This window comes from Mustela nivalis, assembly GCF_964662115.1.
Source record: "Mustela nivalis genome assembly, chromosome: 13".
In the NCBI taxonomy this organism is placed as follows: Eukaryota; Metazoa; Chordata; class Mammalia; order Carnivora; family Mustelidae; genus Mustela; species Mustela nivalis.
In genome coordinates, this window is record NC_139032.1 from 11400101 (window position 1) to 11424786 (window position 24686).

The 24686-nt window shown below is 43.3% G+C and overlaps 1 protein-coding gene across 3 annotated transcripts in view; it reads left to right on the top strand.

The window, feature by feature from the left end:
* CFAP95 (cilia and flagella associated protein 95) overlaps nucleotides 1-24686 on the top strand; it is a 233222-nt gene that overhangs the window by 169997 nt on the left and 38539 nt on the right. Inside the window, exon 7 of one of the 3 annotated variants that reach the window (XR_014302249.1) lies at nucleotides 3419-3433. The exons of the other annotated variants lie outside the window; for them this stretch is intronic. The gene's annotated coding sequence lies outside the window, so the exon portion shown is untranslated. Of the gene's footprint in view, nucleotides 1-3418; nucleotides 3434-24686 lie in introns of those variants that run through there. 3 annotated transcript variants of the gene reach the window in all.

Genomic DNA, 24686 nt, shown 5'->3' on the forward strand with positions numbered 1-24686 from the left:
CCAGAAGCGATGAAGGGGTTCAGGATACCATGGGAAAGCATGAGCATCTGATGTCTCCTTTGCTTCACTTCTTTTCTTTTCTTTTCTTTTCTTTTCTTTTCTTTTCTTTTCTTTTCTTTTCTTCTCTTTTCTTCTCTTGCTTTCTTGCTTATTTCCTTGCTTTCGTTCTTCCCCGCCCCCTCCTCCACTGTCGTCTTCGAGAGAGTGTGCGAGAGCGAGCGAGCACACATGCAGGTGCTTGCACATGCAGGGGGAAAAAGTGAGGGGCAGAGGGAGGGGGAGAGAGAGAGAATCTCAATCTCACAACCCTGAGATCATGACCTGAGCTGAAATCAAGAATCACACACTTAAGTGACTGAGTCGCCCAGGTGCCCCTGGGTATCTCCTTTCTGCTTAAACTTGCAGGAGGGGTTTCTGTCATCTGCAACTGAACGCTGACTGATACAGACACTGTATCAGTGTTAGGAGCTCAGCCTGGAACTGGGGTTGTGTTTCAGGCTATAGAGGAATAGTTACTTGTTGGCAGGCGGAATGAAGTCAACACAGACTGAAGCTCAAACAGGGACAGAGAGTTAAAGACAGACTGAATTTAGCTTCCCACTCTACACAAAGGCCCCGTAACACACATTATCCATTCATAATTTGGTTATCCAATCTGCCTTTGGTTACACGATACCCCCCAAATCATTATTATGAATTCCCCCTTTTGTTTAAACTCATTGAAGATGGATTTCTGTCACTAGCAAATAAAAAGTGGAGTTGAATTGAAGTAGAGGACAACTTGGAGGTGTTATTACAGGGTTATAACTTTTAAATAATTAGTTGATTAAACCTGCTTCCCATTCTCTGTCCTCTCTGATTTATGGTTACTTATTTTGATCATTTTGAGTTTAGAGTAATGAGGTCAAATGTAAGGCTAAGGGGTTGTGTCTGCTTCGATTCATAGCCACAGCTGTAGTCCTAACAGACCTTTCACTGCTGGAAAATCACCTCAAATTAAGGGGCCTCATGTTGGCAGATTAGAAATCTGTAAAAAGGAGAGCTAGCATATAACTGGAGTGCAAGTGGGTCACCCAGCAGCTGCCCCACCGAGGACAGTGATGCTGGAATTCCTACTGGATTGTGGCACCTGCCTATAGAAGCCACACTCCGGGGTTGGCAGCTTTAGACTTGGAAGACCAGCCTGTCTTTCACTCTAACTCACGTATGCAACAAACAACCCCAAAGCAAAACCCATCCTGTCTCAAAGAGTGGCCTCTCTAAATTTCAAGAAAAATATTCATGTAACAACTTAACTAGTAGTCATAAACTAATATCCCCCCACCCCAAGCCTTGCCCATTTCCATCACTGGGTATCCGCTGGTCAGATTGACTACAATAGTTCTTTTAGGGTGGATGAGGCCTTTTTCCTTTGGACCCATCCTTTACCCTAACCATTGCTGAAAACATACACCTGGTGGTCATGTTTCTCCATGGGATCCCTGCACCCTCTATTATTGCTGTTCCTCAGATCTCTGGCCAGTTGGGGAGCCAATCATTGACTAGTTGCTAGTCACCAGATTTGTTCTCTAGAAAGTAAAGGAAGACACTACCTAGTGGGTAGTGAGGGCTGTTGTTTAAAGATCTCATGGACTAAAAGCACAACCTGTGAAAGAAAATAATAATAAATTGGACTTCCTCAAATTTAAAAAAACTTTTGTATGTCAAAGGCCATATTTTTCTGGGCCTCACCTTCCCAGGTTGCAAAGAGGAGGGAGGCAGAGTCAATGATCTCCATGGCCACTTAAGGTTTTTTCCAAGTTTTTTTTCCTATTGTAGTGGAAAAATGGAAGTGGTTTAGAAAAGGAGGAAGGTCTTGGGAAGAGAACTATACAGCTTATTAGCAAAACTGGCATCTTGAAAAGAGATGTTTTGCAGGTTTATTCTTCTGGATGTTTGTAGGGTTGGGAGTTGTTTATATACTTGGCTTGGGGGTAGAGGAAGAACAGAATTTCACGTACATCATCAATACTAAGTGATCAGCTGTTGCCCTTGCTGCCCACATAGGACAGGTTGGTGCCTGAAACTGAAACTCAGACCACAAAAGCAAGAAGCGGAAAACAGCATTCTGAGAGAACAGTTCTTGTGCTTCCTGTAGCGTGAGGCAAGGCAGAGAAGACAAATATGCCCTTAAGTGGGTAGAACTCAGAGCTGACTCACCGGCCACACGCTGTCCTCTCCCAACCGCCCACCCCTGTATTGCCGCCAACTCACCTTCTCTCTCCACATGGTCTCCCATCCCTCAGCCAGTCTTGCTCTTTTAGTCCTTCAGTCCTCTGTTGCCTCCACACGACGCCCTATAAACTGTGAACTCCAAGTCAGTTGTCAGTTGTCACTCCAGCCACAACAGTGTTCAGATTTGTTGCGTCATAGATGTCCTACCCTGTCCTCCGCACCAGTGAGAGCCCTTCAGTCCTCCTCTTGGGACTTGTCTCCTGGGAATTCCTCTATAACTTATTTTTTTTTAATGTATTTCTTAGAAATTTATTTATTTATTTGAGGGTGGGGAAGGGGCAGAGGGAGAGAGTGTGTCTTAAGTAGGCTCTCTACTGAGTGCAGAGCCCAACGTGGGGCTCAGTCCTATGACCCCGAAATCACAACCTGAGCTATGATTGAGAGTCCACTGTTTAACTGACTGTGCCACCAAGGTGTCCCCCTCTATATCTTTAAGACCTCCTAAAAAGCAAGCAAGCAAGCAAACAAACAAAAAACCTCCTTTTCAACTCAGCCAAAATTCTACCAAGCCCCCTAGCAAGACAAGTTCCAGACACCTGTCCCTTTCCTAATCCTGGGTATCGGGATATTTTGTCTCTTCCCACTGACACTTTCCACTTTACAAAAAAACAAAGGAGTTTTCTTTGTCCAGGTTTAGTATGCAGAAATACTGGTAATTAACAAAAATAAGCAAAGTAAACTTAATATTTTAACCCAGTCTCTTGGTTCTTGGTGAAACTTGGTGGAATAGAACTTTAGATTATGGAGTAGCAGGACACATTTTGGATAGAAATCCAACTCCTATGGGCTTTGATATTAAAAGGAACTGCAAATCCTAAAGAGGGGCTGGCCACAGGGAAGGCTTGGTTTTGTGGCTCAAGTGTCATCAAGAAACTGATTTCTTTCATTTTGTTTGTTTGTTTCCCCTTCCATGGTATCAACCTCATTTAAAATTAGCTCTTCTTGTGGTCCCAGGAGGCTGCAAGCAGCTCCCTTATCTACATGCCCACACCTTTACCACTGGGGTAGTGGAGTGACATGTAATGATGACCAGAGCCTCAGTCACCTGCTCTACCCCCAGTAGTCGGAGTAGAGTTTCTTTCCTGAAACCAATGACTCCCTTAAACTAAACCAGCATGTTTGTCCTTTACTTATTTACTTGCAGGACATGCCGATTGGTTTGGACTCCGCTTACTGCCCATTCCTAAACTTATGTCTAGTTGCTACCCCTGGTCCTCCCACTCAAGTCAAAGCACTAAATGTTAACAAAGAACCATGCTGAAGACTCCAGAACAAAGTGTGGAAGCCTGTGGGCAGAGATGAAAGATGCAGAGAAGGGGTGAGGGGGTAAGGACCACTCAGCCCTGTAATAGTCGTGTAGTGATGTCATGACTTTTAACTCCCTGAACATCTGCGGGGAGGCTCCTGTTGCTAAAAATGGAACAGCTGATTAGAGGACAAAATGACTAGCGCTTCCACTGAATTCTGACCAGAAAGGAAAAGCCAGTTGGTGAAACAGAAGGTACGAGAAACATGGGAGGAAGTGACTGAGTCACCTTGGAATTCATAACAGCAGAAAAAGAGAACAAATGGGCATGTTGAGACACATCCATTGGATTTTTTCTTTTTTTAATCAGAGAAAGGTAAAGTGAGTCCATAGTTTCTACAAGAGACTACCACTTAAGAAGAATAAGTAGCTTTAAAAAAAGAAATGCTTACTCTGTAATCTTGGGTTATCCTAATGAGAAGGATGCTGAGGAGACATTAAAGAAATAGAACATTCTCAAGGAACAGTCCATGCCTAGATTTAGAAAGAACAAAACCAGTATCTCAAAGGCAGGGCACATGATCAAGGATTCATATAAGACCATGGACGTGGCACAGATCTGTGCAAATGAAAAACCCTGAAGACTCACTGTGACTATGTTGAGACTTGAGAAAATGTTAAAAACCAGAAAATTTGGAGTTTTTATGTTTTTTTTTTAAAGATATATTTATTTATTTGAGAGATAGAGCATGTGAGTGGGGAGAGGGGAGAGCAGAGCCTGGTCTGGGGCTCAGTCCCACAACCCTGAGATCATGAGCTCAGCTGAAACCGAAAGCCAGACGCTCAAATGCCTGAGCCACCCAGGTGCCCTTTATTTTATATATATATATATAGCAAAGAAGAGAGAGATCGTTGATCATTGTTTGAGGAAGATGGTGTCAAGTTAAATGACAGACAAAGCAGAACCCCTTAACTCCTATTTTTGCAGACCTATTCCCTCTTACGGAAAGGCTTTCTTAACATGGAAAGCCTAGGACGTCAGGGAAAACCGCGGTTCAAGAGAATAAAGAGGACTGCAAGAATATTCGTCCATGAAAATGCATGTCAGTAATTAAGCCCAATGAATTCTATCTAAAGATAGTAAAGCAACTTGCTTATTTGATGATCTTGCGGTTTGTAGCAGGAAGAATAATGGCCTCCTCCAAAGATGTCCACATTCAGTCCCTAACACCTGTGAATACACTACCTTCCATGGCAAAGAGGACTTTGCTGGTGTGATTAAAGATCTTGAGATGGGAAGATTATCTGGTTATCTGGGTGGGCCAAATGTAATCACAAGGATCCTTCTGAGGGAGGCAGGAAAGCCAGAAAAGGAACAGATGATGTGACCATGGAAACAGAGGTCAGTGATGTGATTGCTGGCTCCTGGCCACGAGCCATAGAATGTGGGTGGCCTCTGAAAGCTGGAAGGAGCAGGGAATGGCTTCTGCCTCCGGCACTCCAGAAGCAATGCAGCCCTCTCAATATCTTGATTTTAGGCCAGTGACACTGATTTCAGACTTCTGAACTCCAGACTCTAACACATCTGTGTTGCTTTAAGCCAGTAAGTCTATGGTAATTTGTTACAGCAGCAATAGGAAACTAATAAAAGACCACTGCCTCAGATTTGGAAAAACACTGCAAAAAGAAAATTTACCAGAGGATGAGGTGGACATATTCCAGTTTTATAAGAGGCATTCTAATAAACACAAACTTGATATCAATTGTTAGTGAGATTTTGAATTGGGTTCCTAAACAGATAGTTTGCACGCACTTAGAAGAGTAGGTATTCATCAAGAGTAAGTATACATAGACTAAGACTCAGTGATCCCCACGTATAAGGTGACTGAGGTTTTAAAGTTATTAGACTATTATTAGGGATATGTCTATATGGAATAAAGTAAAGACTCAGCAAAGCTTTTGATAAAGTTTCCTATGAGAATTAGGCAAGATAAGTAAGTGTAGACTGTACCAGAAAATTCAGAATTTTCTGAATCAGAAAATTCAGATGGATTCAGATTTGACCCAACAAATGGACCCAAAGTATGTTGATTTTAATGGATCAAAGCCAATTCAGAAAAAGAAAAAAAAAAAAAAGCCAATTCAGAAAAAAAAAAAAATCCTGCTTTCTTTGGCCAAATGCTATTAAGACTTTTTAAATCAACAACATGACTATGTAAATGTATACTTTTTAGATTGGTGGATAAGACAATGTTAATACAGAGGTGGAAAGAATTTGTTAAAAAAAAAACTTCCCAAGTTGGAAAAAAAAAAAAACATTTATAAGGTAAAATTGAAAAGGAATGTATGTAAAATCTGGCAACAGGTTAAAAAAAATGTGCAGAATTACAGTGTAGGAGAGATCTAGAGTGGCAGAAATTCTTATTTCAGAATGAAACAATACTTGGTAATTTTAGTTGCTAATGTATGGTCTTTGGATCAAGAGGAACATGGTCTAACTACAGTTCAATCTTGGGTTGCATTTTTGGAAGTAAGGCTTTTGGATCTGCACTGGTCTGACTATTGGTAGAGTAGGTACCTGGTTAGTTCCACCAGCAACGTGCAACCTGAAGGGCTCTGGAGGCCATATCTGATTGTGGGTCCTGAAGATAGAAATGTGCAATGTGTCTCCAGAGGCCAATGAGTAGACCAGCCCCGTTCAAGTGGAGGGTCCTTGTTGCAGAAGGTATGAGAAAAATCACATTGGAAAGATAGGCTAAGACAATAATAGCCAAACTATGGAAAGAGCCTAGATGTGTGAAATATATACATACACGATGGAATACTATGCAGCCACCAAAAAGCTGAAATCTTGCCATTTGCTACAACATGGATGGAACTAGAGGGTACTACGCTAAGTGAAATAAGCCAATCAGAGAAAGACAATTATCCTATGATCTCTCTGATATGAGGAATTTGAAAGGGAGGGTGGGGACTCACTGGGGGAAGGGAGAGAAAAATGAAACAAGATGCGACCAGGGAGGGAGACAGACTATAAGAGACTCTTAATCTCAGGAAACAAACTGAGGGCTTCCAGGGCTGGGGCAGGGGAAAGGGATAGAGTCATTGGGTGATGGTTATTGGGGAGGGTATGTGTTATGGTGAGTGCTGTGAATAGTCTAAGACTGATGATTCACACACCTGTACCCATGAAACAAATAATACATTATATGTTAATAAATAAGGAAAAAAGATAGGCTAAGACATTATAGAGGCTGAACGCTTGCATTTCCAGCTTAATGACAGTGATTCTTTTAGGCAATAAGGGTGTTCTAAACATTTTCTTAAGTGGGAGAGGGCAGGTGAGAGTTGTGTTGTCAAGGTTAGAGCTGATATTCTTTAAAATATTTATTGGGGTGCCTGGGTGGCTCAGTTGGTTAAGTGCCCAATTCTTGATTTTGGTTCAGGTCATGGTCTCAAGGTCCTGGTATTGAGCCCTGTGTCAGGCTCCCCACTCAGCATTGAGTCTGCTTGGCTTTCTCCCTCTCCCTCTGCCTCTCCTCTTCTTCTATGTACTCTCTCTCTCTCTAAAATAAATTTTTATTTATTTACTTTAGATTTATTTGAGAGAGAGAGAGTAGGGGGCAGAGGGAGAGAACCCCAAGGAGACCCCGCCATTGAACGGGGAGCCTGAAGTGGTGCTCAGTCCCACCACCCATGAGATCATGACTGGTGCCAAAACCAGAGGCTGAGCTGACTGTGCCACCCAGGTATCCCTAGATCTGGTATTTTATATGATGCAGAGGCAATATGATGGAAAAGTAGGACTGGGGTGGAATTCTGGTCTTCAGTTTACTAGACATTTAACTTAAGGAAAGACTCTTTACCTCTCCATTCCTCTGTTTCCCTCATCGGTAGAGTGTGGATAAAAATAGTATTTACTTTATAAAGTTCTTTGAGGATTAAATAATTCACGTGTATGAAGTACGTAGAACAGTTCCTGGCATACAGTGGTGCTTTATAAGTACTATCAAGTAGCTAGTGGTATAGTCCAAACCTGGAATATGTGAGCAGTAAATGCTCTTGAAAGGAAGGACAGGCTACATGGAGCATGAAGGCAAAATCCAGAGGTTTTGTTGCTTACCTGGATTCGAACTGGTTCTTACCTGTCCTCCTTTGGAAGCTCCCCCTTTGGCTTCCATCTTGGTCGCAGGGCTGCGTCTGCTCACCTGAGTTGCTGCCTGAGGTCTTCCTTGCTGCCCAGAGTGACTTCCATAACCATTTTACTCCTACATTGTATTTCCTTGATTAACTTTCCATTTGCACCCAGGTCTCACCGAGCTGTGTCAGCTTATTGAAGTCGGGAACTGTTTTCCGTATTTCTGTTTATCCCCACAACGTCTGGTACAGTCTCTTGCATTGAAGCACATGCTCCGAAACTGCATATCGTTGATAAGGAGTAGGTTAAGTTAGGGAAGATTCCAAGTGTCCAAGCATTCGTTATGAGGGAGATGGTAGTGCCCAGGGAGCAGGAGGGAAGCTCGGTGGGAAAGCCCGTTAGCCTCAGAAGACAATGCATTCAGCGCAGGGGTACGGTGAAGTTGCAAGTCACTTGGGGTGAGATTCCAAAGGCACTAAGGCAGAAGTCAAAAGTAGACAAAATTACCATTTAAATCCCCTAAATCTCAGTGTCTCTCTGTAAGTGATTTCAGTTACATGGGGATTTGTTTGTCTCCCTTCAGTTGAACACAGATAAAGATGTCGGCCTCCATTTGAAGGATGTACTGCGCCAAAAGCAATGCTTCTCTGGGTGGCCGTAGAGGTGCTGTTTGCATTTTTCCGAAAGAGATGGTATGGATTATGGGTCTTTAGGATTGGACTGCATTGTATGTAATTCTGTGGCATGCCCATAGAGGTGGCTAATGAATTTAAGTGAGTGGTTTAAAGCTTCCTGGCCTCCCGGATAACCTTTTATTAATGCAGCATTTGGGAGAAAATTGTCTATCACTTGGCAAATCTAAATAAACAAATGGCATTGAAAATACCTTTCAATAAGAGTCAGGCTTGAAAGTCAGTGCAGAGGGGGAGGGAAGGTTGCTTTTTCCCTTCCCTTCTACATAGTGAGGCCTCCACTTTCTACACTATCCCGAATACCCAAAGAGGAGAGAGAGCAAAGAATATCATGGAACCACTCTTCAGTCCTGCGGCAGATGTGAGTTGTTACACCAACCAGCAGATTAGGAGACTGGGGTAAGAAGAATACTATCAGCCTAACACAGTATTTAACTATTCATGGTTATAACCCAGAGGGGACCTTTAAAAAACAATAATTGGCTTTGGAGAAAAAAAAAAAAAAAAAAGCATAAACCCAAGTGCAATGATTCGCTTTGCTGGACTCAAGAAAATTTTAGCAACCTGATGAATGTGGAAGCCAGCATTTGAATAAAACAACCCATGAAGCAGAAAATGTCTCCCATCATATAAACAATCTAGCCCCGCAGCAATGGTCAATAAACAGTACTTGACCGATAGAAATTAGCCACGCACTAAGCCTAGAGATGAACACCAGGAGTTCATCACCTCAAATGCCCGTAATGGGTTGCCTTGTTTTGTTGATATTGCTGTTAAGGAAAAAGAAAATCATGAATCTGGATGTCCTTCCCCCTAATATTAACCATCTGCCCAAATGTAACCTACTTATTTCCTGGCTGACATTCGACTTTTGCGGTTCTTTCTTTTCATAGTGATTATGAAAAATCCCTAATGGTGACCGGTGCTCACTAACGGAATATGGAACAGTCACTTGCAGGCTGGCGTCCAAGGTACTTTCCAACTTCTAAGCCCCTTCCTCTAAAATTCCTTAAATTCAAATATTAACACTCCAAGAGGATGGCAAGGCAAACCCATGTTCCTTGTGAAAACCTCCCTAAGGAAATCTGTTTTGAAAACTCTTTCCGAAGGTTAGAAGGAAGCAGAAGGGAGCAAGGCCAAGGTCAGCTAATTCTGACTGAAGGGAAAGGGAGATATGAGCCTGTTGCTGCAGGATCCCCCCAGGTGCAGAGAGGACTAGTTCCTCTGCTAATGGGGAGCAGCTGTTCAAACAGAGGTGCTAACCTCAATTGTTTCAACCGAAAGTGGTTGAAAAATAATGTTGGAAACAAGCGAAAAGATGCTGTTTCTAAATTCGAAGGCATATGCAGAAAAGTTTGGGGAGACTCTCAAAGATGCTTTTAAAACTGTAGTTATTTTGCTCCAGCTTTGACTTTTGTTTGGTTATTGCCTGGGTTAGTCCCATGAGAGAGAGAAGTCCCAGCCTCCGCGAGCCCGAGCGCCTATTGCATCGGGGAGACGTCATAAAATTTGGAGTGTTCCCGTAACTAGTCACGGGAAGTTCTCGCATCAACCTCATGTCTGACTGAGTCTTAAAAATCGTTTAACAGAAGAGTTCATTTTGTTGAGCCTCGTGCTCATATATAAGAAAACTACAAATAGCAGCGAGGAGGTGCCCAGAGAGGGAGGGTCCTTACACAGTCTTCTGGACAGGAATACATTCTGTTTACCCCTATTTCTTGATCATTATTTTCTACTTCCCTATAACTCTTTTAATTGATGAATCCAGAGTGCCCTATTGGAGGCTTCTAGGGGCAGAGGTGGTGTTCTACCTGCCCTGGCATTTTTTCAGCCCCTACCTTTCCTGCAGTAAGCTTGATTCACCTTGACTCAGGAAGCTCTCATGGACATTTAAAGCCTCGTTAAGTGGCGAGCAAATGTAGGCAGAGGAAGTGGAGAGGCTGGCTTCGTGGTGGTGGAGTTCCAGATCCTTCTCTGCAGTCGCTGGGTAACGTATGGGTTTGCTCCTGAAGGCGGAAATCTGTTCGATTCCATGTTCTCTGGCTTTTATCCCTTAATGTGGGGCCATAACTTCAAGACGGTGGAGATGGATACCATGTTAGTGGAATTTATGTTACATCACTCAAGTGTTTCCCTTTCCCTTGGTCCTTCGTGATGTGTGTGTCCTTTTTCTTTCTTCCTCCCAAGGAGGCAAAATGTTCCACAAGGAGTTAACAGTTTTAAGGCCATGCAGTTGGCAGCAGTAGATCACAGAGCTCAGTGCAGAAATCCAATTATTTCCTTTGTCTGAGATGAAAACCAATACTTAGGTGGTGGGGGAAGGGCTTCTCTTGCAGGGTTGCTTGATTTAAGATTCTCTTCTCTGAAGGACTGGTTCTGGGTTGCAGCTTGGCTTCCGGGTCACAGAAGCTCATGTTTTCCTCCTGCTCCACTCTGGCCACCTGAATACACCAGGGGGCAGGAAGCAAGACAAAAGAGCCCCTACGCCCAAATTTCTGGCTCCTTGAGGGCTCAGGATGAGGGATTAAACCAGCATTAAGTACCCTGGGCTAATCATGATGGTCAATCCAGCAACTTACTGGCCATGTAGGAGGTATCTGGGGGACGCAGGCATACCTCGTTTTATTACACTTCACAGAGATGGCGGTTTGTTTGGTTTTTTGTTTTTGTTTTTTTACAAGTTGAAGATTGTGCCAACCATGCTTCCAGCTATTTCTTCTTCTTCTTCTTCTTCTTTTTTAAGATTTTATTTATTTATTTGACAGACAGAGATCACAAGTAGACAGAGAGGCAGGCAGAGAGAGAGGGGGAAGCACGCTCCCTGCTGAGCAGAGAGCCCGATGCGGGGCTCGATCCCAGGACCCTGGGATCATGACCTGAGCCGAAGGCAGAGATAACCCACTGAGCCACCCAGATGTCCCTTCAGCTATTTATTCTATGGGATCCATTTCTCCAACAGTATTTGCTCACTTCGTGTCTCTGGGTCAACAGAGTATTTTTAAATTCAGGTATATACATTTTTTTTTTAAAGATTTTATTTATTTATTTGACAGACAGAGATCACAAGTAGGCAGAGAGGCAGGCAGAGAGAGAGGAGAAAGCAGGCTCCCTGCTGAGCAGAGAGCCCGATGCAGGGCTCGATCCCCAGGATCATGACCTGAGCCGAAAGCAGAGGCTTTAACCCACTGAGCCACCCAGGCGCCCCAGGTATATAGATTTTTAAAGACCTATTGCACACGTAATAGACTACAGTAAATTATAAACATAATTTTGATGGGCAATGGGAAACAAAAAAATTCGTTCAGCACTTTCCCATGGTGGTCTGAAACCCAACCTGCATTATCTCTAAGTTCTGCCTATAATTTGGAAACAGAAGCTGCCACTGAGACCTTCAAACTAAGCCTGGAAGAGCAAATGTACAAGGAAATACATAAGTGCTTGGAGAGATAAGATGGCTAGATATGGCTACAGCTAGGGTTTTTCACCGGCTTAGAGTGGGTAGGGGAATTTTCCGTTCCAAACCAAAGATAGAATGTTTGTCTTTTTTTTTTTTTTTCCTTATGTAGCCATTTGAAGATGCAAAAAGATTAGAAGCATACCTAGTTCCAGCCCTCAGAAACCACACTCTCACTAACCTAATATGCTCATCTCTTTGCTGTCCACCTCATCCAAGGAATCTTGTGGAAAGAAGTGATTATGTGCTTACTCACAAGGGAGCCAAAGAAAAGTTAGTAACTTATCCAAGAAGATAGTATAATTAGGATCAGGATCAGAGACTGAGCAGAATGGGACAGGGCAGGAGTGTGGACACGGAAGTCAAAGAGGCCAGGGTTTGACTTCCTGTTCTGCAAAGAACCTTGGTCTCTTACCTGAGTATTCATTCCTTCATCTCTAAAATGGGAAAATCATACCTACCTTGGTGATATTTTCAGAGGGTTAGGGATAATGTACATAAATGTATTTTCTGGTTTTTAAAAAATTATTTATTTGAGAGAGAGCACATGAGCAGGAGTTGGGGGAAAGGGGGAGGAAGAAATAAACTCCCTGCTGAGCAGGGAGACTGACAAGGGACTTGATCCCATGACCCTGGGATCATGACCCAAGCTAAAGGCAACAGCTTAACTGACTGAGCCACCCAGGAGTCCCATAAATGTATTTTCTCCATAATAATCCTGTCGTGTAATGCAAGGGAGTAGTAGGTAATAACCCAGAAAGGAAATCAGACTGCAAATATGGAGGAACTAGAATTCACCAGCTGTGTGTATCAAGATGCTTGGTCACAAGAAACAGAGGTGGGTTTTGACCAACAATGATGTGGTATGTGAAGCCTATAAGAATTGTAGCACTGGGGCGCCTGGGTGGCTCAGTGGGTTAAGCCTCTGCCTTCGGCTCAGGTCATGATCCCAGCGTCCTGGGATCAAGCCCCGCATCAAGCCTCGCATCAGGCTCTCTGCTCAGCAGCGAGCCTGCTTCCTCCTCTCTCTGTCTGCCTCTCTGCCTACTTGTGATCTCTGTCAAATGAATAAATAAAATCTTAAAAAAAAAAAAAGAATTGTAGCACTGTGGAGAAGCAAAGCTTTTTTATGTGGCCATAGTTAGACTCTTGAATGAAGACCTGGTCCTTATTTTAGTCTAAAATTATAAAAGAATTCTCAGTTCACCTGGGCTGTTCTGTCCTCTGAACCCCAGCCATGCCTCTGTGAGGAACTAGGACCCATTCACTCAACTGTATCCTTTCCTGCTTATTGGCTCATTTGGGGGGTAAACAGAAGTAAAAGCAAGCTAAACCCTCATCCAAGTCATCATTCTTATCTATCCTGAAACTTGGACCATACCTATGTGGTCTAGTCTAGCTAACTAAAACCAAAGAATAACTCAGTAAAAGGATACAGGGTAGCTTAGGGAATGAATGGAGATGCTAAACAAGCGAATAGGAGTCTGGGCTTACTTGGAGATCTATAGAAGGCAGGAATAAATGAGCAGTCTTTTGGGGGTACACCAATGGTACTGATTAGTTTCAGTGATTTTTTTCCCCCCAAGCTTGGATCACTCCCCTGAAACTTCACATTCTAGGGGAAAGAATCAGACCTGGTCAAGCTCAGGTCCCACGTGCACAGTCCGTCCCAGAATTTACCCAATGGAGGAAAGGCATTTTCTCCAAGGAGAAGGAAGAGGGGAAGCTGAGTAGATCAGAACATGGGCTGCCTCTCTTCTGGTTAGGACTCTTGGTAGAAAACTTACAATTGCCTGATATAGTTCAGTGTTCTTTCTCTGGGAAAAGTGGCCTTTGCAGAGTATAGTGAGAAAATGATAAACCAAAGCCTCTCCATGTTGTGCAGATCACCCTTGAGCTAAGTACCTCTATGCCTATTAGTGAGTGAACAAGTTTCAGTGTGATGTCATATAACGACTTCCTACTACATGCCACACAGTCCAAACATTGCAAGGCTGGCATTTTGGATGGGAAGTCCGTATTGTGGCATCTGTGTATACGTCAGGAAATACACCTCCTGGTATATGCATATGAAGCTTAGTCAAGTGTAGATCGCGTTGATTAGAAAGGCATCTCCTAAGGAGCTGGAAGACAGGAACTTCTTGGGACTTCAGCACCAAGAGCCACGGAAGGGCTTGGTGTCTTGGCACTCTAGGGAGTAGAAGTCTCAGAGACTCTGTGCTTATGGCAAAATATACCAATTCCCTCAGAAGCAGCTCTCCAGACCCCATCCCACCTCCCCAAGCACAGAGGCTTCATTCTGAGGCCAGGATCTCTGTCCAGGTGTCCTCTCCCCACTCTCTCAGGGACTGTGGACTCACTCCCTTTATAACCCTATCAGAATCCTTTGTTTAAGCAAAGTATGCGAGGTATTGATTCTCAAAAAGAGTAAATAATAGCTAATACAACACTTCCTATGCTTCTAAATGTTATGTCTTTGAATCTTAACAATGGCCCAAGAGCAGGAATGCTCATTTGCCTTCCGTATCTTCTCTCTTTCTCGACCTTTCTCTCTGCCCTCAGGAGATTCTCAATGGACCACCTCAATGGGCTTCCTTGCCCATTAGTTTCTTCTTGGCCAATCGGGAGCTCCCACAGAAAGTTAGGAGGGTGAGAAGGCTCCCTCCATGCTGGGCCAGGGATGAGCACATCTGTGTCTCCCTTGGAAGGCCACAACTCCTGCTGTGTAGACCTTTCCTACAACTACAGCTACATCAACCACAGCTAAGCTCTCCTTTTTATTGGAACTGTCCTCTCTCCTTGTCCCTTCAGATTTCAGAGTGACAAAGGGTCCCCTGCTTTAACCCTTCCCAGAGTGCTTCAGCATGCCTTGCTGATTTCTCCAAACCCTGAACTTATCTTTGTAAATCATCCTCATTAGGCCCTCCTTAATTACTCTGTCTGTTTGAGGGGCGCCTGGGTGGCTCAGTCTTTAAGCATCTGCCTTTGGCTCGGGTCATGATTCCAGGGTCCTGGGATCAAGCCCTGCATCAGGCTCCCTGCTCCCCAGGAAGCCTGCTTCTCCCTCTCCCACTCCCCCTGCTTGTGTTCCCTCTCTCACTCTCTCTGTCACATAAATAAATAAAATATTTCTTAAAAAAAAAAAAATTACCCTGCTTGAATCTACTAGGTATTTGCCACTGGGACCCTCTCTGGTACAGCTGAGTATTACTCCTGATTTTATAGATGAGAAAACGTGGCTCAGCAAAGAGCATGTTGAACCCAGCTTGTCCGTCTATAAAGCTCAGGCTCTCCCTATTAGTGTAGGCTGCCCAGGCATCTCCATGTTTAAGACAGCACATTACCTTCTGCTAAAGCATCACGCCCTGGCCTTTCTGGTGTCAACTCATATTCAGGGATGTAGTTTTGGTAGAATGACCCTTTTTTTCTTCATATCTTCCTATGGGCCCCATTCTGTTCCACCCACTGAAAGGGATCTGGGACCTCATTTTCAGTTTTTGAAGAACATTTCCTTCTTCGGGTTGGAAAGAATTTCTCTTTTCACTCAATCCCTTCTTTCCACTCAGGAATACCTCCTGAGATTTTGATATTTGCAATCCTATTAAGCAGAACTCTTAAACTTAATTATTTGAAAACAACCTTCATAAAATCTGACTCAAGGCAAGTCCTGAAATACCAGATCAGAGAAGAACCTAATTAGCTATTTTTTTTTTCCTACTCTAGATGCTAAAAAGCACACTGGAGCTAGAAATGGCTTTAGAGATAATTCAGGTTCTTAATCTCATTTTGAGTAACGTAGACCTCCTTAAGATTTGAAAAAGTTATGAACTCTCTCTTCAGAAAAAAACATGAATTTTTTTCTCTCTCTCTCCCACACATACACACACATGCACACACATACACACGTGCCTGCATACATGCAAACAAAATATTACCTATAATTTGAGGGTTCACTGTCATCGGGAAGCCCACCCACGAGCCCCCAGATTAAATCTTTCTGTTCTAGGCTAATCCCTTAGGTTTGCAGGGAAGGAAGCTGATACCCAGGTTGGTAAAAGGACTGAACGAAGGTCACCCAGCTTATTAGTCCGTATATCAATCCGGTTGGGCTAAGCTGTACAGCAGTAACAAACAACAACATTTTGTGGCTTAAGACGACATATTTATTTCTCATCCATGCTATGTTTCCACTATGGTAGCTAAGTACTCTAGTCTGTGTCATGTTTACTTAGGGATACAGAGTGATAGAAAATGTCTTCTAGAATATCATCTGTCTTCATGAACCGAAGAAGAAAGGGCATTGCAAACCAAGCATGATTCTAATGCTTTTGCCTGAAAACATGGAAGATTAAATTAAATTAAATTTACTTTACCATTAAGATTTAATTTACCATCACTGCTGGTCATATTTCATTGGCCTAAATCAGTCCTATAACTAACTCAAAGGAGACAGACAAACACTTGGTGACAGCACAAGTGACCAAGAGAGCTGGAAAAGCCAGAAGTAGAACCGAGGCAGTTTTTTTTTTTTTTTGTCTAGTGCTCTCTAGGCTTCTGAAGTTACCGTATCATAATCTAATTCATCTGAATCTATCCCATAGATTTGTCTTCAGCTTAGGAGGACTGTAATTTCTGATAGAAAATCGAAACTACGTCAGAGGCTTCTGCTCGTCTTCTCTGTAAATGCTGATTTTCTGGCATAGTTCATTGAGGACACTTTCACAACAAAGGAGGCCTGTTTCGTACTGGATTTTTTACAACACTTATTTTCAAACTAAAATCTTTCTACTGTGGAAATCGCTCTTATATTTCTAATAACGCCCTCATTTTTGCTGGGCCCCCATAGTTTGGGACCTGAGGTATTGCCCATGCAAACACAGAGGACTTCCCGGATTTGTCTTACATTAGCAGTTGGCAGTAGTTTTAGCTCTATTTTTACTTTCAATTGTTGCACTACACAGTACACTTGCTTTGCCCTGAGAGTTTGTAATGAGGATAAAATTAGAAAATTCACAGAGCCTGGTGCAGAGTATAGTTGCTCAAAACATGTTGGCTGGTTGTGTGTGTGTGTGTGTGTGTGTGTGTGTATTTATTGTTTTATGTTGAAACTGATATAGAATAATGATTAGAAGCACACATTTACTGTAAGCATAAGATTCAGGCAATTTTATTAACCTCCCCATGTCTCAGTTTTCTTATCAACTAAACAGGAATAATAATATTACCAAGCTCTCAGGCTGTAATGATGATTAATTATAATAATACATAGAAAGCATCTAACAAAGACCTGGCTCTGAGAAGGTTCTTGATGAAAGTAGCTATTATTAGTGTCATCTGCATGATTATTAGGTAATCTGATTGCTACTTGCCAAGAGGGCGATGTGGCTAGAAGGGAAGAGCCCAGGTTGCGGAATTAAGTAGACGTGGGTTCCAGTCTCTACTCTGTGGGGATGTGAATTTAGGCAAGTCACTGTTCAAAGCTTCGTCCTCTCCTTTGGTGACACATACATACTTACTCACCTTGCAGGGAGTTGGGGAGCACCCCCTAGCCTCCCACATGCCAAGAGTGCAGTACGCCTGGGAGACAATGAGTAATAATGAGTTTCTCTGCAGGTCCTGTGGCATACAAAGATGAACAAAGGAAACAAGTCCTCTCTTGCCTTCCAGGGGTTTATAATCTCATTGCAGAGCTAAGATGTGCCCACGAATAACTCCAGAGACCCTAAAATGATGAGTGCCTAAAAGAGCTGCAGCTAATGGGCTGTGAAGTTTGCATTGGGTGAATTACTGCAAGAGGTTCATTTGAGCCAGATTGTTGGCTTTGGCTGAGAAAATGTGCTTTTGACTCAAGAGATAATTTAATTTATAAACACCGCTTGTTTTCCTTTCTCCATCTCTCCTCGCCACATCTTTGCAGCCACAGCTCAGAATATCCCATTACATACCACTGATCATTGTGTATGGAGAGGAGGAATTCATTATCCTTGCTGCCAGCCTGGTGTGCTGAGGTGCTCTGTTTTCTGGCTGTGATATTTACAGCAGCTCAGTTAAGATCTAATTTTCTATTATTCCCTGAACTTTGCAGCCCTCATTTTTCAGCTCCTGTCTGAGATGCATTGCTCCAGCACCCTGGAACCACTGCTGGAAAGACTTATTTAACATTCAGAATCAATGAACAAACAGGAGGAACATTTTACCAGAAAGAGGCCACAAATGATGTGGGGTTTAGCTTTGATTCTTAGCAGTAGTTTTATACTCTTCCTTTCGCCTCCTGTGGCCAACTGCATTTCTCCACCTAATTATCAAATAAGATGCTGGGAGGTACCTGAACTTCGGCATTCTCCCCCAGAAATGTTACGGTCCAGGGTCTCTCTGGGTGTTATTATTATTTCCTTTTAATCTTGACCTCTGGACTTGCTTGATATTGTAGGAACCCTGTTTTTTTCTCTTCCCTCTCATTAGCCTCTTGCTAGAATTGCCCTATGACACAAAAACTTGTCTAAAGAGATCTCAGGGCTAGGAGACCCTTATCCTGCCTCATTGCCAGTGGATTCATTTCGGTTGGGGAGACAGGCTTTTTTGATTTATGTGTGTTTCCACTCCCAAGCTCACGGCTTCCTGCACAACCCTTTTCCCTTGAGCCCGTGAGAGCATTCATCAAGAACGAGGGTGGTTGAACACTCTCTCAGCCCACCGCCTTCCACGCTGCAGCCCATCTGCTAAGGTGTTGGCAGGTTTGCGGCCATTCTGGACCTAGGAAATTTCGGGAACTACCTGCCCTTCAGTGGTTCACATTCACATCATTGCACTGGGTGTAGCCGTTTTATACTGTTTGACGATGCCTTCTCAGCCATGGGAAAGTAACAACAACACTCTTCCCTGGGATTTTGGATTCAGGACTAAGGCTAGTTAGACGCGTCTCTTTATAGGGCTGGAACCACAGAGGTAAACGTGAGAGGAACTGGGTGTCATTTTTCTGGCAGGTGAATCCAACAACAATGAGAACAGAACGGAGCATGCAGAGAGGGGAGCATGAAGACACAGCGGGGGTCCTCGGGGCCACGAGCGCTCCGGTCCCACTTGGACCTGCAGCCTAGCAGTGCCTATCTTCATGTGATGTACTCTTCACTGAGTACCGCGGATACCCTCGAACCTTTCACATAAATCTCTTCAATGCCTTTGGCCGGCGGGACTTGGTTTCTGTCACAGGTAATCCGAGCATCTTAACTGGAACAATGTTTTCCTTTAACAAATTGCTGGTTTTTATGTTTTGGAGGATGGTTACCCAGAGAAAGGTTAGATTATTACTTAGCATCTTTCTGATCATAAAGGAAAATGTTGAAACTTCAGTGTGCTCATAATAGAATCATCAAATATACCCAAATGAATTAAAAGCAAGGTCTTAAAAATTGTGCCCCCATGTTCACAGCCACATTAATCACAGTGGCCAACAAGGTGGGAGCAACTCAAGTCTCCATTGACGAATGGATACACAGAATGTGGTGTGTATGTGTATGTATATATATATATATAGGAATTATTCAGTCTTAAAAAGGAAAGAAATGCTGCCATATGCTACAATATGGATGAAACATAAAAACCTTATACTAACCAAAACAAACCAATCACAAAAAGGTAAATACTGGATAATTCCACTCATGCAAGTTACCTAGAGAAGTCAAATTCAGAGACAGAAAGTAGAATGGTGGCTGCCAGCCACTGAGGGGAGGACGGAATGGGAGTTGTTGTTTATTGGGTGTAGAGTTTGTGAAAGTTTGTGAAAGATGAAAGAAAGTTTTAGAGATTGGTTGCCCAGTACTGTGAATGGACTTAATACCGCTGAACTGTACAGTTAAAAATGGTTGGGGCGCCTGGGTGGCTCAGTGGGTTGGGCCTCTGCCTTCGGCTCAGGTCATGATCCCAGGGGCCTGGGATCGAGTCCCGCATTGGGCTCTCTGCTCAGCAGGGAGCCTGCTTCTCCTCATCTCTCTCTCTGTCTGTCTCTCTGCCTATTTGTGATCTCTCTCTCTGTCAAATAAATAAATAAAATCTTTTAAAAAAAATGGTTGAGAAGGTAAATGTTATGCTGTGTATATTTTATCATGAGTTCTGGGTTTCTGGAGAAGCTCGTCTCTAGGCAGTTATCTTGGGTGGAAAGATCAACCAAGAGGAGCGGGCCAGGTGAGAAAGTGAGAGAGAGCATTCTAGGCAGAGGAGCAAAATGCACAAAGGCCCAGAGGCAGGAATGGGCCTGAAGTGTTTGCAGAACCTGGAGTAGCACTTTTTGTGTTGAAACCTGTGTAGCTGTTGGGGGCAGGTAACAGAAAAGCATGGTAGGAGACAGGGCTAAATCAGGAGGCCAAGAATGGACCATGGCTGCCTGTGGATTGTTTGGGAGGCAGGCGTTGTTTCTGTGCGTTACGGGGATTTCTCACCTGTCAGGAGGCTACTGGACAAATAATCCGGGAAATGTTACACACTGTGTCCCCTTTAATGTTCTTTAATTTTGTTTGGAGAAAGACTCGTTATGCTCGTGTCTCGTGGCTACTAAACAGAAGGTTAGATGGGCCGCTTTGGACTATGTCCCTAAATCTTCCCTTTTATGGTCCTCTCAGCCCCCAGACCCAGCCACTTGGACTTCCCAATCTCAGGACTTAGCTTTTCATCATTAACCAACTTGTGCTTCATTTTTATGCATATTTAGTTTAATCTTTCAGCAAGAATTCACTGAGCATCTAACATGTGCATGAGGCACCCCTGCAAATGATCTGGGAGTAGGAGGTGAGAGATGCGAGTGCCGGGGACAGAGCCTCCGGAGGACAGATCCTGGCATCCGATGGGTGTGAGTGCAAGGCTTATTTCTGTCTTGTGCTTATCATCTTGCCTTTCTGAGGCCCAGATAACTCATCTGTAAGATAAGAAGAATCATAATATGTGTGTTACGGGCGGAATTATATTCCCCCCAAATTCATATGTTGATGTCCCAACCCCCAGGACCACATATATGTAGATAAGTTCTTTAAAACGTATTAAGTAATTAAGTTAAAATTAGGCCATTGGAGTGGGGGCTTAATTCTCTATGACTGGTGTCAGAGAGACAACAGGAGTGCATGTGCACAGAGACACGGCCATGTGAGCAAGCAGCAAGAGAATGGCCATCTGCAAGCCAAGGAAAGTGGCCCCAGAGCCATTCTGTTATGGCAGCCATACTCCTGCTTCACGCAGTTATGAAGACTATTAACTCATGTGATGTGCATGTACATTCCATTTAGTACAGTCCCTGATGTGCCTAAAATGATTAATACAATGGAATTATTTTTGCCATTATTACGGAGATAAACCAGACATAAATGCCATGAGACAGCTGCACTGTGTTGAGAGGGAGGAATGTGGCCTTACATCATGCAGGTTTCTGTAACATAGTGAAATGTCTGTAAAACAAGGTGGAAAATGCTAAGTGCCCGAAGAGGTAAAGAATATTCTGTGGTATTTGGAGGAGGAAGAACTTGGAGGCGGAAGCAGGGGGGCTGAGGTGGGTTGATCCAGTGGTAACGTTTGATCTGGGGTGGAAAGATTAGTACACACAGATTGCACATAGGTTTATGTTTAATTATATGTAATTATATATCATGTTTATATCTATTAGTTATTCATGCCGCATATTAATATATATGTAGACTGGACCAACTTGCATGACAGTCACTCACTATTCAGTCAGTCGATTTTTACTGGATGCCCACATGACGGCATTGTTCCAGATGCTAAGGACTCAGTAATGAGAAGGCAAAGTCCCAGCCTCATGGAATTTAGCTACCAGGGTGGTGTTCATATGTTCATAACTGTTAAGAAGTTTCTAAAACAGTATAAGCAGTATGATTCTATTTTTAATATACATGCGAATATATAAATCTGCATATTATAAAAAAGGACATCATATGTGTACAGTTATACATAAAGAGAAAGTGAGCTCGTGAGAGTCAACAGAAATCTGGAAAGACAGATACCCAAGCGTTTAAAGTGATTATATTTTCAGCCCTGGAATTCTCTATTCCCACTTATGTTTATCTGTATTTTTCAAAATTGGGAGGAATAAACTTTATACACCCTGTTTAAAAAGTTGTACCTTATGAATGCAATTAAACAACCAAGTGCTAAAGTTAGAACTTAACAGGAATTGGAAAGAGTCTGCTTTCCTTACTTGTCTCCTAAACAGCTGCTGCATTTCTAAACCCGAAGGCCCCTTTTTGTGGTTTTCACAATTCCACCTGAAGGCCTCTTGATGTTCAACTCTTCCCCTACATCTGCTACCATCCCCCTGTTTGTGGCCCATAAATCCCTTTATTTGGTAAAATAAAATTTTCAACCTGAGGGAAGTAGTTTTCTCAAAGAACATTGTGTTCAAATTCTGAAGCTTCGGGCATTTAGAAGGAAAGATATTCTATAAATGCAAATGATTGCTGTCTCTACTTGCTTTGGCGTTCTTAAGTACATAGAAGATGTTCACACAGGGGCACCTGGGTGGCTCAGTGGGTTGAGCCGCTGCCTTCGGCTCAGGTCATGATCTCAGGGTCCTGGGATCGAGTCCCGCATCGGGCTCTCTGCTCAGCGGGGAGCCTGCTTCCTCCTCTCTCTGCCTTCCTCTCTGCCTACTTGTGATCTCTCTCTGTCGAATAAATAAATAAAATCTCAAAAAAAAAAAAAAAAAGAAGATGTTCACACAAAGCTGGCTAGAAAGTTGCGTGTGGATTTTATGACAAACAAAACCCACAGCATTTAGGGTCCCCTTGACAGCAAACATCCTCCATGCCTAAGAGGGTTTCTTTTTTTTTTTTTTTTTAAAGATTTTATTTATTTATTTGATATAGAGAGAGAGATCACAAGTAGGCAGAGAGGCAGGCAGAGAGAGAGAGGAAGGGAAGCAGGCTCCCTGCTGAGCAGAGAGCCCAATGTGGGGCTCGATCCCAGGACCCTGGGATCATGACCTGAGCCAAAGGCAGAGGCTTTAACCAACTGAGCCACCCAGGCGCCCCCTAAGAGGGTTTCTATTATAAAAGCATGGTGCCTTTCCTGGCTCCCAAAGGCATAGGAGATGGGTTTTGCCTTACCAGCCCTGAGCCCAGAACCTCAGCCACTGGGTGCATTGGCAGAGCTGGATTCTAGGCCGAGATTCAGGAAAAGTTTCTTGGTCATGGCATCACTTCTAGCAAACACAGTATATATTTTTTCCACTGAGGCCCCAGTTTGCTTGGCATGACCTGGATTATCTGGCAAAGCTAGTTCATGGTGCTCTAGCTTTCCAAAGCTGCCCTCGTCTTTGAGTTAGGCTGGGTGTGGTGATTTTAATAGGCTTACAGGTGGAAGTATAATGTTTTCACATTTCCTTTCATTTATTTACTCTGGTTTCTTACTCTAATCTTGCCTGTCATCTCTCCTAAATTCAAATGCTGGAAACGTTAACTACAATTTTGCTATGCGTGTATTTATTCCCTGAATATTTTTTCATCCTAATTAGTTACTTGTGATTGTGGGCCCTGCTCTCATTTGAGTAAAATTAACCAATTTGCCTGAGTAATTTTTTAAAAGATGAGGGTCTAGTGGGGGTGATTATAATTTGAGTAATGGTATAGGTGGATTGTGGGCAAAAAGAATGTCATTTAAATATGGAAATAAATATACCTAGATATGTTCAAGCCACTAAAAATAATCTCAAAGAAACATCTAATTCCCTCATTGAGAAAGCCATTGAGGTGGTTGTTTTACTTTGTTGATTGAAATGCTCTCTATATTTCTTAGCAGAAGTACATGAAACTGGCCTTCCCATCCGGCCCATTGGGCCCCCAGCTCTTCTGAGGCCTCAAGCCTCACACCCTAACCAGGGCAGAATCTGTTTCTTCCACTTCCTCTCGGGCACTCAGCTCGTTTCTCTCCACTTCCTCATGTGGTGTTTTTCCTTCCTGGAACATTCCAGCCCGTCCTCTCTGTCTGGGCAACTCCTACGTATCTGCCAGGTCTCAGCTCACAGGTTGCCTTCCTGGAGGGGCTTCCCGAATCTCCTTGGTCTACATTAGGGTCCTCTCCACTGCACAGTGTCATCATGGAAAGTCACTGCCTGCCCACTTCTCTGGCTCCTTCATTAGTCTGTGGGACTGCTGAGAGTCGATACCGTGTCTTCATGTTACTTCTGTATGCCTTGCACCTAGCCCAGTGCCTGGTTGGCATGTAGTAGGTGCTCAGTAAATATTGCCCGACTGAATGAGTGCATTAACATAATTCGTCCAAACAAAGAATCGGGTGTAAAGGGACTTTGTGAGCCCCATGCTGCCATTTACTTGGGCCCCTGAGTTACGCAGTCGGTTCAGACCAGACTGTTGTTATTGAACAGCATTACAGGTCTGTCGGCTGCTTCTACCTGTACGGCTCCATTGATCTTTCCCTTACCTTTCTGCCTTCCAGCTCCGGGAGGCTCAAGTACTTAATCATGGTGACGGATGAACAGAAAGAATCCTAAACCTCAAAGATTTTACTCATCACGCTTGGCCCTCCATCAGGGTGTTTCTCCTTGAAATTTTTGACCTTTACCATGCCCGGTTGCTGTGTTAGAATACAGGAAGCCTTGAATTGCCTACATAAATGGAGACAAAAAAAAAAAAAGAAAGAAAGAAAGAAAGAAAGAAAGAAAGAAAGAAAGAAAGAAAGAAAGAAAAAGTGGAAAGGAACTGGGGGAGGAAGCAAGCACTGGTCTAAGAATCCAGACATCTGTGTTCTCTTCTTACCTTTGTTACTATCTGAGTGACGCAGGGCAGGTCATTAGTCTCTCTGGTCCTTAGCCTTCTCATCTGTGCAGTGAGCAGCAGTGACTGGATCATTTCTCAGGGCCTCCGA